General features: G+C 43.0%; 1 long non-coding RNA gene across 1 annotated transcript in view; it reads left to right on the top strand.

The window, feature by feature from the left end:
* The first annotated feature begins 1,913 nt into the window (after positions 1-1,913).
* LOC148758446 (uncharacterized) overlaps positions 1,914-10,845 on the top strand; it is a 26,225-nt gene continuing 17,293 nt past the window's right edge. Inside the window, exons 1-2 of the long non-coding RNA XR_016021221.1 lie at positions 1,914-2,186; positions 4,039-4,127. This is a non-coding gene — a long non-coding RNA (uncharacterized LOC148758446). The remainder of the gene's footprint in view (positions 2,187-4,038; positions 4,128-10,845) is intronic.

The following is a 10,845-nucleotide window of genomic DNA, read 5'->3' as shown; positions in this document are numbered from 1 at the left end:
CCTAACCCTAACCCTAACCCTAACCCTAACCCTAACCCTAACCCTAACCCTAACCCTAACCCTAACCCTAACCCTAACCCTAACCCTAACCCTAACCCTAACCCTAACCCTAACCCTAACCCTAACCCTAACCCTAACCCTAACCCTAACCCTAACCCTAACCCTAACCCTAACCCTAACCCTAACCCTAACCCTAACCCTAACCCTAACCCTAACCCTAACCCTAACCCTAATCCCTAATCCCTAATCCCTAATCCCTAATCCCTAATCCCTAATCCCTAACCCTAACCCTAACCCTAACCCTAACCCTAACCCTAACCCTAACCCTAACCCTAACCCTAACCCTAACCCTAACCCTAACCCTAACCCTAACCCTAACCCTAACCCTAACCCTAACCCTAACCCTAACCCTAACCCTAACCCTAACCCTAACCCTAACCCTAACCCTAACCCTAACCCTAACCCTAACCCTAACCCTAACCCTAACCCTAACCCTAACCCTAACCCTAACCCTAACCCATGAATACAAATTCCCTGAAACCATGAACAACTAACACTGATACTCTGAACCGTGTACCCTGAAGTCGAACCCATAAACCCAAATCCCTACCTTAAGCACATGAACCTTTACCCAGAAATTTAAATAGAAACCTGAAACCTGAACTTAAAGTTAAATTCCATACCCCAAAACAAACCTTAAACCAAACCATAACCCAAAAACCAAAACTTCTAACCCAAACCCAGAACCCTTCAATCATAACCCCTTTCATATGAACTTTGAACCCAAAAAAAACCTGAAATCCAGAAACTTAAACACAATCCCGAAACCCAAACCCCTAACCCCAAGCCCCTAAACTCTGTACTCCAAAACCTGAATCCAAATGTGAACCCTGAACCCAAACCTAAAGGCCAAACACCAAAACTGAATCCGGAACCCCTGAAACTCGAAAATCAGTACCCAAAAATCGAACACAAACACAAACAACAAAAATGAACCCTGAAACCGATTCCCAAAACCATAAACACGATACCCGAACCCTGAACACTGAACCCCAAAATCTTGTACCCAGAAACTCAAACCAGAACAAGAGACAAGAACCAAACCAAATCCCTAACCCCAAACACAAAGCCGTAAACCTCAACCACGAACCTCTGAACCCCGAGACCCAAACCCTGAACCCAGAAAAACCGTTACCCCAAAACAAGAGCCAAAACACAATCCCTAAACAGAGCATGAAACCGAAACCTCTATACCCTAACCCTGAACCCGTGAACCCCAAAATCATGTACCCAGAAACTCAAATCAGAACAAGATCACCGAAACCAAACCGAAACCTCTAAATATGATCCAAGAACCATGAACCCCAAAACCTGTACCACGAACCCCAAAGACATGTACCCCAAAATAGGACACAAACACAAACCCCAAAATTAAACCGCAAAATGGAACACCAAACCCCAAAACCCACACCCCTAGCCCGAACCCTGAACCCCTATACCATAAACCTCATACCCAAAAAGCATCCCCAACCAAACCCCAAACCCTGAAACCAAATCCAAATGCTGATAGCACAAGAAAAAAAATGAGAAACAAAAACTCAGACACAGACAATACTTTAGTGTTTACCAGAGGGTAAGGGGGCCGGGGGGGTTGTAGATGACGGTAAGGGGGATCAAATATATGGTGATGGAAGGAGAACTGACCCTGGGTGGTGAACACACAGTGGGATTTACAGATGATGTAATACAGAATTGTACACCTGAAATCTATCTAATTTTACTAATTTTCACCCCCAATAAATTTAAAAAAAAAAACACTCAAAAAAAAAAAAACCACAAACCCTAACCCTAAACCCAACATCTAAACCTACCCCTGAACTGTAAACTTTAACACTAACCCTAAGCTTAAACATAAACCGTAAACTTTCACCCTATCCCTAACTTTAATCTCGCGAGATCCGAGATCGAGCCCTGCGTGAGAGCCACGGACCATATTCACGCGAGATCCAGGAGAGCGAGAGACGCCAGGATGTTTACCCGCGACCGGAGGTGAGGTTTGTTTAGAGAGCTTTGCTTAGCTCGGTGTTTGCCGTGGAGACACTGCTGCTCTGGGGACGGCATCGACTGCCTTCTGTACCTGCTTCTCTCGGTATTTCCCAGAGAAACACTGGACGAGGGAAGAGAAGGTAAGGAGGAGCTTCCTGTGCTGCCGAGTCGCTGAAGGGGGTGTCGAGTCCCAGCGGACAGAGCGGAGGCCGGGCTGGGTGTGGAACCAGGGCTGGTGTTTGTTATGTGAAGCGAGACGGGGTTTAGTGTCATTGTTCTACGAGCGGCTGTTTACTGTTTTCACTGCCATTCGTGTAGGTTTCATTTTAAGCTCCATTTTGCTTCCTTGATGTATGTGGTTTATGTCGATTCCACTGTTTTGCTTATGATTTTTTGTCTTTTCTCGAGTTACCTGGATGAGTCCATTGAAACTCCTGCTGTGTCTGCTGACACATTTCTAGTTACTCACGTCACCTGAGGCCCGACTGCTGATGGAGTCTTCACACATTGACTTTTAATAACACGGTGATTGCAACAGGGGTGAACAGCTTCATCTCCTTGAGTGAACTTGGATATGCATAGGGCTTGGACTCTATGAAATGCATGTCTTTCTGCTTTCATGGTCTGGTTTTGACATTGTTGTGTAGAATTGTAATTTACTTTCCGTTAATTTCAAACGTGAAAACTTTGAATAGCATTACAGGTACTATGTCTGCACTCAAATAATGCAGCTGCATAGCTTCTCTTGGTACACAAGTTTTTAATATTGAGGAAATATAATTTTTCCATCTTTTGTTTCATTACTTCTGCTTTGGTGTCAGATTAAAGAAACCATGGTCAACTCCTACGTCAGACATTCATCACGATGTTTTCTTTTAGCTTTCTTAATCTAATCTCATACATGTAAGACTTTGATCTATCTCAAGTCAGTATTTTAGGGTGTAAGTTAAGGGCACGATTTGATTCCTACACCTGGGGATACTCCATTGCCCATCACCATTTTTTTGAAAAGACTCTTTACCTAAATGAATGGTTTCCTCCTATGACAAATGACTGAAGGTGGATGCATTGATTTTTGAGGTCTTCATTCGGTTGCATTCTATGTCTCTAGAAATGCATCACATCGTGATATTTCTGTCAGGGAGACTGGACATATCACCGTGACCACAGAAAACTATAATGGTGCAGAAAATCTATCACCTGGAGATGTCCTAGCACAAGGCATCATTCACGCGTTCGTGGTGATGCTCATATAAATACTACAGTGATGCCTGTCATCTAAAGAATGTACTTAATGTGAAAGTGTACATATTTGGAGTTAGCAATTTGCAGAGATGTGTGAAACGGGAAAAGTGATGGGAGATTGGAAGTTCCAGGCCCCACATACATTCATAGGGCCTCACCCCTCCAGGATAGTAAATGTGTTACAGAAAATGATACAGTTAAATTACACAAGGGCAAATCGTGACCGGCTTCATGTAGGCTATTGAATGGTCTGTGATCTTTCTGTGATGCTCCTGTAAAAACAGTGAACCAAATGCAGGGGGTAGGAAGCATTGGTTATTCTACTTTGTCTTCAAAAATGATGAACTTTAGACATCAATATCTATGCATAGAATGGGTGCTTCTACTATTTTTCTTGGTAACTGTCGTGCAATTACAGTCTGGGCAATTCAATGGGGCTTTGACCTTACTGGGATAACTGATGTGCCCTTCAATAAGTGAAAAGTTTTTCATAATATATCATAGTCACATTTTTAACATAAAAGGTGGATCATCTGCAGCTTTAAGTCAAAAGGTAGAAAAAGGGGCATCTGCATTATAATGTTTTAGGTTCAGTAGTCTGCAGTTTGTACCATTCTCTAAACGCGTGAAGCTAATAAAAAATTCTCTTTGTATTTAACAAAGCAGACGTCAGTTTTACCTCTTAGCTCAGAGAATATCCAAACCTGTTTGGAGGGAACTTGGTAAACCTCTTTATCTACCCTGCAGGTACTATGTCTTCGAAGACGAGGTGGAACGTGCTTTTGTACCTGCTTTACTTCAGTATCTCTTCAGGAACTGTGGAAAAGAAGAAAAAGGTAAGGAGAATCTTCCTGTGTGTATAGTCTGCTGAGAGGTGGGGAAAAGCTTATCTGTTATCTGAAAACGAGGCATAGAAAGGAATTGGTGTGAAAAATCATCGTTTTTTTTGTGGTATCAGTAAGTATTCAGTGCTGATTTTTTTGCATGTGGCTGTCCAGTGTTAATAGTGCCGTTTATGTGAGTTCAGTCATGGGCTCCTTTATGCTCTATGATCTGTCTTTGGTTTTATGCCAATGCCACGCTGTTTTTGCTACTATACTTCGTGGTCTAGTGATCTGGAACACTGGAAATAAAAATCTGATTATGTCTACCGTATCCCAGGTCACCCACGTCACCCGAGGCACAGTGCCTACTGATACAGTCTCCCAACAGTGCCTCTAATTAGCTTCACCTCTTTGGGAGAGTTGGGTCTGCATAGGTCTTATCCCCTCTGACAGACTTGGATGTGTTCTGCTTTTCTGGCATAGTATTGATGTGGTTGTTTCAAATAGATTACTATGCAGTTATTACAAAGTTATGGAAAACTTTCTATAGCACTAGATTCTTTCTGTGCTCAGATTTCAGGGTTCGGTCCCTAGTCGGGCTCTGCATCTGATATCCGGGGTTCCAGACTGGTTGGGTCCAGCTTCAAGTCTGGGCCCATGTGTGTGGGATATGTACAGCTCTGGCTCCAAGGTTTGACGTCTGCGACCTAGTATCCATGGTCCGGCATCACATGTGAGGCTCTGGCGGTTGGTGTCCAGCATCCGTGGTGTCTAGCTTGTGTTCTGGCTTTGAGACTGGCTCAAATTGGGGTCCGGTTCTACTCTGCGACATCCGATCGATGTCCCGGGGTCTGTTGTCCAGCGTTGGAAAAATGGTTAGGTACCCAGTACAGATTCGGGAACACAGGATGTGTGTCCCGAATCTAGCATTGGCAGCAGGTGTCTGTCAAACTATGATCGTTTACCATGATTCAATGTCAAAAGGAATCCCCAAATTGGGGTTGTGGTGAAGATGGAAATTGTATTCAGTGCAAATAGCTCTATTGTGATACAGCATTGCTGTGAGAATAGCATAGCTGTGGAGCGGCTCAGTAGTGTTACAGCTCAATTATGGATCATCGGAGCCTTAAGTAGAAGAGACCCTGAGGTGAGTTCCCTCTCTGGCTAGACACTTCTGCTCTACGTTCCTCCATGACCTCCGGCGTTGTCTGGTCCTGTCTGCTTTGCCCCTGAGAGACATCGTTCATGTGCAGTGCACTGTGGGAGGCAGGCGGTTTCCTGCCAGACTCTCCCTGAAGTGTGGTTTGTGTAAAAACCGTGTGTGAAAATGGCTGCTGGGCTACCTTTTTAAAAATTTGAGGCGTTAGCCGGCCTTGACACTTAAGGAGATGTCTTCTTTCTCAGAGCTTACGTCTGTGTTCTTTTTGCATGTGAGGGGCACGGGTAAATGAAACATGGCTGCCAGAGTCTCCTGAGAGCAATTAGGCAACAGAAACATAGCTGTCAGAATCTCGGGACAGCAGAGTTTCACACTAGAAACTTGTCCTCTGAAATATCCCAAGAGCACTTCCGTGTGAAAAATATGGCCACCAAAATCTCCCGAGAGCACTTTCGCTTGTAAAATATGGCGCCGAAATCTCACGATAAATATGGCCGAGATCTCCCAAGAGCACTTTCGCTTGAAAATATGGCGCCGAACTCTCGCGATAAATATGGCCGCCGAGATGTCCCGACAGCACTTTCGCGGGAAAATATGGCGCCGAAATCTCGCGATAAATATGGCCACCGAGATCTCCCGACGGCACTTTCGGGGAAAATATGGCGCCGAAATCTCGCGATAAATATGGCCACCGAGATTTCCCGACAGCACTTTTGCGGGAAAACATGGCGCCGAAATCTCGCGATAAATATGGCCGCCGAGATTTCCCGACAGTACTTTCGTGGGAAAATATGGCGCCGAAATCTCGCGATAAATATGGCCGCCGAGATTTCCCGACAATACTTTCGTGGGAAAATATGGCGCCGAAATCTCGCGATAAATATGGCCGCCGAGATTTCCCGACAGTACTTTCGTGGGACAATATGGCGCCGAAATCTCGCGATAAAAATGGCCGCCGAGATTTCCCGACAGCACTTTCGCGGGAAAATATGGCGCCGAAACCTCGCGATAAATATGGCTGCTGAGATTTCCCGACAGCACTTCCGCATTAAAATATGGCTGCCGAAATCTCACCACAAACACAGCCGCCGGTATCTCCCAACAGCACTTACGCGTGAAAAATATGGCCGCCAAAATCGCGCAAGAGCAGAGGTTCGCGCGTGAAACATGGCCACTGGAGTCAAGGGAGAACAGCAGTTTGCACAATAAACATGGTCGTGGGAATCTCATGAGAGCAGAGGGTCACACCAGAGCTGGGGCCGCTAGAGAATCAGAAGAGAGGCCTCTGCCGTGACAGACGCCATGATGCCTTTCGTGTCCTGCAGTGGTATCTTCTGTGAGGGAACTGGTTTTTTCACTGTATCTATCCTGGACGCTCTCCGGCTGGGACACGACGTGGGATTTCCTTCTGTACCTGCTTTACCTCTCTGTCTCCCCGGGAGGCACGAACGAGAGCCAAAGGTAAGGAGACTATGCCAACTCTGCTGTTCGCGGGAGGTGTGTTGGCCAGTGTTGGCCACTAGAGGGCCCAGCACTGAAAAGACATAGTAGTGAAAATTGTTGGTTTTTATTTGTGGCGTAAAATAGCGTTCAGTGCTGTTGTTTTGCATACAGCTGTCCCATATTCCCAGTGTCGTTTCTGCTGCTTCAAATTTGGCTGGATTCTGCTCCACTGATCTCCGTGTTTGATTTTATGCCAATACCACCCTGTTTTGGTTAATATAGGTGGTTTTTGGAATAGTGATATGGAAAACTGGAATTAGAAATCTTGCTGTCTTCCAAAGCCCAGATCATCCACGTTACCCAAGGCGCTAATACGGTCTCCCCACAGTGCCTCTTACGCCAAGGGCAGTTAGCTTCACCTCTTTTGGAGAACTGGGTCTGCGTAGGGCTTGTGCTGTGTAATACACTGGGATGTCTTTTCCACTATTTCGGTGTGGTGTTGACATGGTTGTTTAGAATTACTACTTTCCAGTGATTTCAAAACCATAGCCATTCTACTGTGTGTGAAAGGGGTATCGTATTGTGATTTCAATTTTCATTTACACGAGTGATAATGTTTAACATCTGTTTGAGTGTGTTTTTTGCCCATTGGTGTTTTCTATGGGGAAGGGTGTGTTCAAGTCTATTTTCAGCCATAAAAAAAATAAACTGATAAATAACCTAACTACAGAGATGAGCTTTTGTGGTATAAGTGCCTGAAAATTAGTTCAGTTTTGTTTTACTGTAATGTAACTGTTGGGCATTAAGCTTTTGGTTGCTGAGGCACCAACTTTAAACCATCCATCTAAAATACACTTGCGCGGGTACACAGTCACAGAGAGAGCCAGGCTGCCTCACCCATAAACTTCCCCTTTAAAAAAGCCCAAGTTTACCTAAATTTCTGCCTGGTAGAGTGACCCAATAAAGAGTGAATCTCTGAAACCCAAGGTACTCCCAACATCTGCCCCTACAAAGGCAGAAACGCAGGTCTGCACGTGCACTCCCTCTATACCCAGGACCTTACCGTGTGGCCAGGGACAGTCAGACCTTCCACGGGCTATAAATTATAAACCTTGTTTTTTTGCCCCCTCATAGTTTCCTGATAGTTGTTGATGAGGTCATTCTTACAATCATAGTAATAACAAGGGCGGGTCCGGCCACATTGCTTCAGGTCAGGGAAATATCTAAAGCGGCTCACGACAAGTGACAAGGACCCCAGGCGTCCATAGGCAATAGCATCGTGACAGACCAGCTCAGACCAACGCAAAACAACCTTGACAGAACGCTAAATGACGGCCAGATAGAAAAGGCCACCGATAGAATGCTTCTCTTTATATGGGTTTATATAGATGTCCAGATTAAGTACACTCCTAAAAATACAAAGTAGAGTAATGGTACCTAGGGGATAGGGGAAGGAATGGAGTCACTGTGAATGGCGACAGGGTTTCATTTTGGAGTGATGATAATGTTCTGGAATTTCACAGTGGTGAGATTTGCACAACTGTGTGAATACCGGGGTCCCCTAGATCCATGTTTTCTCACTTTCCGTGGTCAACTTTGGTCCAAAATTATTACATGGAAAATTCCACTAAATAAATTGTAAGTTTTAAAATGCACAGTGTTTTGAGAAGCATGATGACATCCTGTGACATTACGTACTTTTTCACCCAGGATGTAAATCATGCCTTTCTCCAGCGTACACACACTATATATTTTCCCTGCATATTAGTCACCTGGGTTATCAGGTGGACTGCAGCGGTACTGCAGTGCTTTTGTTCCAGTGACCCTCGTTTTACTTAATTATGGCTCCAAAGTACAACAATAGTGATGCTGGCAATTCTGACACACCAAAGAAAAGCCATAAAGTTCTTCCTTTAAGTGAATATATAGGTATGGTTCAGTACTATATGAGGTTTCAGGCATCCATTGGGGGTCTGTAAATGTATCATCCATAATTAAATGGGAACGATTATGCTGAAAGTGACACAATGATACACTTTAAAATGATGAATTTAATGGAATATAGATATTATACTTCACTAACTCTCCTAAAAAGAGAGCAATTTTTTAACCTCAAAGATTTTGAGTAATTTGATAGTTTTTCAACAGTCATCTCATCAAGATTTACAACATTTCCATTGCCCTGGAAGACAATCTTTTAAATGCCAGGCTTAATAGAAACTAGCTGGAGTCTCATGGTATCTTCTGCATTCAATCTACATCTTGTACTTGTGGAAATGCATTAAGGAAATATGGACACGCCCAAGTATGTAGTTGAAAAAGGACAGGTAGTTTAATATGCTTATCCAGTAACTGTGGATATTGCTCTTAGACAGTAAAAACTGAACAAGGGATCATTTACTAGCAATGTACAGTCTGAGATCATACAGATGTTGACCTTAAACAAAAAGTCAACTAGATATTCCTTCGACAACCAAAAAAAAGGTTTATTTGGGGGAAAAGGGAGAATTCCCACCCAGGACATGCAGCCATGGACAGCCGTGCTGCCAGTCCCCAGCAGAAAAGCAGAGATTCTTTTCTAGGAGTTTGGAGAGCTGTGATAACCAAGGGGCTCTTCCTGTAGGACTTTGTCATCCTTGTAGCAGTGAGAGCTCCCCCAACATGCCCTCCCCATTCCAGTCTTGGGCGAGGGTCTGTATTTTTTTTTACACAGGCAAACTTTTTTTGCTGTATTATATTACAATCCATTGGTCTAACGTGCACATTAAATCGTAGTTTCGTGCATGATTTTGTAACATCATGCACTGGTTATTTCAAAAAACTATGGGTTCGATGACCTATGCAGATCTCACAAACGTGAACACATTTCATTTTACATCAATAATCATATTCATCACTATCATCAGTCTTAAGTACTTGGAAGCTGTGACATTCACAGTGGCAGATACAACTTTTCCAAAATTCTGTTTTTCATTTGAAGCTCAGTTTTATATTGCCAAGAAACGCTGTTATTTATTTTGCATGAATTTTCCTTCATGCAAAGTTGAGCTTCCAAATCTTATGATCACACAAGTGCTCTTTCTGGGGACAATTTAAATACAAATTGTAGAATATTTGTTACATAGATATTATAAGACAGGTAATCAAAAGTTGAGATCTTATAAAATTATTTTTTAACGCTCCATTAAGGACATTCTGAAGTGAAATGTCACATTTCTTAAAACTTTGAATGTGGTCATGAAGAATAATAACATAGCTACTGATTAATCAACTCTAGTACCATTTGCTTGATGCATGAGTGGCAATAGTTTTACTGACTATAGTTTTTGCAAATCAAGGGAAATAATGCAAATAATCTGTGCAAATCCAACAAATGTCTTAAATTTTGGATTATCAGTGATAACTGTAAAATTCTTTCAACTTTTCTGTCTGGGTGAAATTTTTCATAATAACACATTGGGGGAAAATATAGTAGACAGCAGGACAGATGTGGACTATGATCTATTGTTTGCCAAGTCCTGGTGAATTACGCTAAGCCAATACATCACTGTCTCGTTCTTACAGCATTACGGTGAGCCGTGACAAGTAGTAGGTCAAAACAGTTTTTATTGTTCTTCAAAGTGGTCTCCGTTATTTTCATTCCTTTGGTCTTGCATGCACATGTTAAACTCTGATTACCCACTTCCACATATACCACCCTTTATGTATATTGTGGTTTGTCTGTTAGGATGTGTTTCCATGTGCCAAGCGCGGTGTCTTCATTATCCAAAGACTAGCCTCTCCCCTTCCTCTTTGCTAAAAGATGACTATGTCTTTACTTATTGGTTAGTGATAAATGTATGACACCTCCCCATTTGTGATTCACTGGATGAAGGTTGATTTCTTCATTGATTCATTCAACACTTGAGAAATATTTCTCGAATGCCAGGTATGAGCCTGCCACGATTATTAGGCACAGAAGATACATCAGTAACTAATGTTCCTTGTGATAAATTCATCGAGGCAGGGGAACACATAATAAATGATGTAAATATTGATTTTTTTAAAGGTAACAAGTACTATGGAAAAAACCAACTAGAGGGGATTGGCAGTGCCAGTGGTGTAGCTGCAATTTTAAATAAAGCAGTG

The sequence above is a fragment of the Rhinolophus sinicus genome, chromosome 4 (genome assembly GCF_057876585.1).
Source record: "Rhinolophus sinicus isolate RSI-liver-muscle chromosome 4, RSI-T2T, whole genome shotgun sequence".
NCBI lineage: Eukaryota > Metazoa > Chordata > Mammalia > Chiroptera > Rhinolophidae > Rhinolophus > Rhinolophus sinicus.
The sequence above is the reverse complement of the archived record's forward strand: the minus strand, read 5'-3'. Positions and strand labels throughout refer to the sequence as shown.